Source organism: Xiphophorus hellerii, chromosome 9, assembly GCF_003331165.1.
Source record: "Xiphophorus hellerii strain 12219 chromosome 9, Xiphophorus_hellerii-4.1, whole genome shotgun sequence".
Taxonomy (NCBI): domain Eukaryota; kingdom Metazoa; phylum Chordata; class Actinopteri; order Cyprinodontiformes; family Poeciliidae; genus Xiphophorus; species Xiphophorus hellerii.
This window is the reverse complement of record NC_045680.1, coordinates 30,227,028-30,231,596: the sequence shown is the minus strand read 5'-3', so window position 1 is coordinate 30,231,596 and position 4,569 is coordinate 30,227,028. Positions and strand designations below refer to the sequence as shown.

The 4,569-nt window shown below is 40.4% G+C and overlaps 1 protein-coding gene across 2 annotated transcripts in view; it reads left to right on the top strand.

Annotated features, from left to right (window-relative positions):
* Positions 1–1,971: 1,971 nt before the first annotated feature.
* Positions 1,972–4,569, top strand: part of LOC116725835 (protein tyrosine phosphatase type IVA 2-like) — a 14,426-nt gene continuing 11,828 nt past the window's right edge. For both annotated transcript variants that reach the window (XM_032572210.1, XM_032572209.1), the window contains exon 1: positions 1,972–2,135. The gene's annotated coding sequence lies outside the window, so the exon portion shown is untranslated. The remainder of the gene's footprint in view (positions 2,136–4,569) is intronic.

Genomic DNA, 4,569 nt, shown 5'->3' with positions numbered 1-4,569 from the left:
GGGGGGAGGAGAGGGGCCACGCCCTGCAGGGCCTGCTGACGGAGACCAGATGTTCACAGAACCAGAACGTCACTGGACCAGAACCTCTGCAGTCCATCCAGACTCAAAGTTCTCACATAACCAGAGGAAATGGCTCTGAGCTTCATGGCAAATGGGTGTGAATACTTATGGAAGTGTGATTTCTTGGTTTTCTACTTTTAATAAATTTGCGTGAAATTCAAAACCCTCTTCCACATTATCATACTGGAAAAGCTGGAACATTTCAGCATGTGGAGAAAGTGAAGCACTGTGAATACTTTCTGGATGTTTATCTCAGAACAGAATCAATAAAATATCATTTAGGTTCAATTCTTTGGAATATTTAACGCTTAGTTTCCTCATCCTGGTTGTACTAAAACCACTTCTGTTTGTTTTGCTCTAGATCTCTGATTTATTTTCTGTTTTAGTGTTAAATACTGTTGAGATCATTTTGGTGGGGGACTTTAACGTTCATGTTGACACTAATGTTACCTCATGGCTTTCCTCCAGTCTTCACCATGACCCTGCGCTGTCTGACCATTTTAATAAGCTTTCAGTTTATTTAACCGACTATTCCAAAGCTGGGAGAAATGTTCACCGTAGCAGACCTTTATCAGGCTGCGCTGATGTTCATATTGTTACTTCCTCATTAAACAATGAAGCCCTTTGAGAAAGAAGCTGCTTACAACAGGAGGTCGACTCCCTGGTTTAATTCAGAACGCTAGAAAACTGGAGGAAGTGCCACTACATTATTACATTAAATTACATTATCACAATGTGTATTAATATTGTAATATTACAAATTACATTGTTATAATTCTTAATAATTAGTATGTGGAAGAGTAAGAACAACAATATGGGAGCTAGGTTCAATCACCTTATTTTACTTAACTTCAGCAGAGATCAACAGAGTTAGAAATGTGATTTTACATCTTTATTAAAAACAAATTAATGCTGTCATCTGGATGTGAGTGGAGTCCCTTGTTGGTCAGACACAAGTAAATTATTACAGTAAAATACAGGGAAAATATGTAATTCACTCTGAATCTGTCTGGATAATTAGATGGAACTTATTACATATTTTTATTGATGTGCCTAGTATGGAATATGTTTGTCTTTTATTTGCCAAAGTGCCTTGAAGCAACATTTGTAAACAAACAGAACAGAGTTGAAATTGAAAGATGAATACATGCTGGTTCATGTGTAAAAACTGCTAGATTTTGATGACTAAAAAACCAAAAACGTTTTAATGACAAAGTTATGGCTGAGCCTATAATGAGTCAGGCTTTTTGTCGGAGCTACATTCCCTGCTGAGAGGCTCTTTTCTCAGTTGTAACCATGTGGTAGCGCCTACAAATTGATCCTCTCCAATATGGCGGTGTTCTATCAGATTATCATACACCGTCAGAATAGCATACATGCAGCGAGTACGCATGCCTGCGCAGGCGCATTTTCATTATTCCTTTATTTAACCAGGTAAACCCCGATGAGATCTAGATCTCATTTTCAAGAGGGACCTGGGCAAAAAATTTGCAATACATAGCAACCTGGTTACATTAAGAAGTCCACCAAAGGAGCTGTCAATTCAGCATACGCGACAAATTATGACAAAAATAAGTGATTAAATTGTTTTCAATGATAACTAGAAAGATATACATGCATTGTCGTGGTTTCAAAGTGTATTTAAAGCAGGGACTAGCTAAAGCTGCAGTCAACTGCAACACACGCCCGTGTAAAACTCATTAACCTATTTAACCACTAAGTCAGGATGTCATACAGCTGTTAATAGCAAAGTGTGTGACGATCTACGTCATGATTCTATGTTGCTGATTAAATAAGATCATATGGTGATGACTGTGTATACTTGTCTGATAGATATAGCCGTCAGTTCGTGCTAAGCATATGACGATCTGACAGCATCTGCTGATCTGACAGAGCAGCGGCCTTGTTGACGTAGGAGTCCGTAAACTGGGGAAAACAGGACGACTTTTATTTTGGAAACTACGTAAGCGGAAGTCGTATTCCTGCTACTCTTATGTCCCTGTCCAACATGTCTCCCTCGCAGAGGAGTCTGTGTCAGTAGTGTGGGTTTTTTCTCCGTGGATCCTCCGCCGTGTGTGAGTATTCCCGTGGGTTTGACGTGTTTTCGGTGTGTCGCAGCGCCGGCAGGTGTTGTGTATCCTCCGGTGCCCGCGGTAACAAGGTCACCGGATCCCGCCCCGAGCTCCGGGCTGGGAACATGGAGGTAGCTGACCTGTTTTCAGAGGAGCTGACCGGCGGCGCGGCAGCGGACCGGGGAGGGAGCTCGGTTCTTGGTGTCGGAGTATGGACCGTGGGCGGTAGAACCGCCGCTGGGTTATTTTACCGGTACCGCAGGTTTCTCTGACCCCACCAACAGAACCAGGGACGGGTTTGATGAACATACCTCACCGAGCTTTGGGGTTCTGACCTACTTTAATGCTCGTCCTCAAAATGATCCGTTTCTCACTTCGGCTTTTCACGCGTTTCTTTATTTTTACGTGACAAACCAACTGGGAATTTGACATGAATCCAGTGAAGATTATCATCTGAGTTAGAGATCAGCACATTATAAAAGTCTGAAATAATGGCCTTTATTGAATTATTCCAAATCATTAATTTTTTAAGCGATGTAAGGAGGGGCTTGTTAAGATTACAGTAATTTGCTTTGACAAAACTTCTCAATTGAAGAAATTTGAAATAATGCTTTTTATCTAGCTTGAATTTGGTTTGTAACTCTCCAAATGACAGGGAAAAAAATCATAATTTGATGGGTAAAGATCACCAATACTTTTTAAGCTTTGCAATGCCCAGAGCTTAAACGGTCCATCTGCCCCAGCGGGAGCAAACTGCTGATTACTCCATATTGGACTAAACTGGGACATGCTGTTTGGCTCCGCCAGGTATTTTCTAACATCCTGCCAGATTCTAGTCATGTTTTTCAGAATAGGATTTGTAGTATATTTCTGTAACTTCTTTGGAGTGTCGGAGTATAATGGAAGAGCTAAACTTAAATTGTGGGACTCCATTTCTGCCCAGTGAGGATTATCTTTATCTGCAAAATAGAACATGATAGTCCTTAATTGTGTGGGCCAATAGTAAAATTTAAAGTTGCGGCACTTTAACTGCCCTCTGTCAAATGGTAAATAAAGCAAAGAGAGGCGTAGCCTAGACCTGCCACTGTACCATATACAGTACAGACCAAAAGTTTGGACACACCTAGGCCTGTCACGATAGCAAATTTTGCTGAGCGATTAATTGTCTCAAAAATTATTGCGATAAACGATAATATTGTTTGAAGATCTTTTTACACTGATGTAATGGAAATGACATAATAATGCAGGCGATTTCCTGCCAAAGATAGATACACTTTATTTTCAAAAGTACACTAAACACTTGAACTGATAAACAAAATAAACAAAACAACCAAAAACAAAAATTAAATGGATTCTCAGTCTCTATTAATAAAAAATGTACTTGAATAAAAACTAAACAACATAAAGCCAAAGTGGAAATAAATACTGCATTCAACCAAAAGATTATGAAGTCTGTATATTATGTTGCCCTTCAGTAATAATTAGATTTAAATAGAGAAGATGGGCACATGGACTACCTGATGCAATAATTCACACTACATGATTTTTTGCTCCTATTTTTCCCTTTACAACAATCTTAGATCGTTGGTCTTTCTAAGATTGTGTGGTGTGTTACGGTAGATCGTCGTCCGATCTAAATCAGGGTTTTTCCCCGACTGGGATCTTAACGCAGCCTGTTGAATGTGACAGGCAGCCAATCAGAAAGCGCGGATTCTCCTCCTGCTTTCTGAGGGGAAATTACGGAGGGGAATCCCAAACAGCTGACACGGCGCAACCCGAAGTCCAGCGGACATTGGAGATGATATGTGGAAACAACATTAATGTTTATTCAACATGCAAAGAATATAGAAATGACAAGAGGAGGAGTTGGAGCGAAATTGCTACGCAGTTGATAAACCCGGTAACTTTTCAGCTGTTCTTCGTTAACGTGACGTAAATAGGTTCTAATGATTTTCATTCAGTCAGGACTTTACGCTGACACTAGCCACATGTACTGCAGGTAGATTGTAGTAAAGCATTGATTAATGCCTGGTTTTAAAATTAGTTCACTGAACTTGTAGCCATTATTTTGTGCCCATTGTTGGACACCACACGGCAGGAACGAACCCGATCGAACCGTTAATGTGTGGTCTGTCAGGTTTTGAAAATGGGCCGACAATCGGCCAACAGCTCTAAGATCGTGCAGGATAAGATAGTGCGCGCTGGGCTTTACACTAAGGAAAAGAGGAAGGAGGGTCAGTGGAGAGCACCGGAGTTGAGCCTTTTTTCATTCAGTCTCATTAGCTGACAGAGAAAAAGGCTGGAAGAGACGATAAAGCCGATAATTAAAATGACGTCGATAGCTTTAATTTATCGTACGATTAATCGATTTATCGTTTATCGCGACAGGCCTAGACACACCTTTTAATTCAATGAGTTTCCTTTATTTTCATGACTA